General features: G+C 42.0%; 1 pseudogene; it reads right to left on the minus strand.

Annotated features, from left to right (window-relative positions):
* The window catches only part of LOC119310100, a 13,700-nt pseudogene that overhangs the window by 1,155 nt on the left and 11,993 nt on the right, over positions 1–552 (minus strand).

The following is a 552-nucleotide window of genomic DNA, read 5'->3' on the forward strand; positions in this document are numbered from 1 at the left end:
ATGTTGGAAGATTTAATATCTCTATGTATTATTGGAAATGTTACAGCTGAGTGCAGGTAAGAGATAGCTTTGCCTACTTCACTTGCAATCTTCAGTCTGGCTTCCCATGGTATCGATCTTGGCGGTTCTCGATGAAGGTGGTCACTAAGGGTTCCATTGGAAATGAACTCGTAGGCAAGCAAAGGGACTTCTATCTCTAGACAACATCAATAAAGCTTGACAATATTCTTATGGTTGATGTGTGAAAGGATGGCAACCTCATTTAGGAACTCGTCAATTTCTCTCGGGACCATAATGTTCGACTTCTTGATGGCCACGACATGTAAGTCTGATAAAATACCTTTATAGACAACACCATGGCCACCATCTCCAAGCTTACGAGTCTGATCAAAATTGTTTGTTGCCTTCTCTAGCTCTTCCAGGGGAATGATCATCTTCTCTGCAATGCCGGATCTATGAGATACCAGCTGCTCCAACAGTTGTCCATGATTTTGGATGAAGAACTTCTGTTTCATCATTCTCTTCTTGCGGTGCCTAAGATGCCGTCTTATT

Source organism: Triticum dicoccoides, chromosome 5B (assembly GCF_002162155.2).
Source record: "Triticum dicoccoides isolate Atlit2015 ecotype Zavitan chromosome 5B, WEW_v2.0, whole genome shotgun sequence".
In the NCBI taxonomy this organism is placed as follows: Eukaryota; Viridiplantae; Streptophyta; class Magnoliopsida; order Poales; family Poaceae; genus Triticum; species Triticum dicoccoides.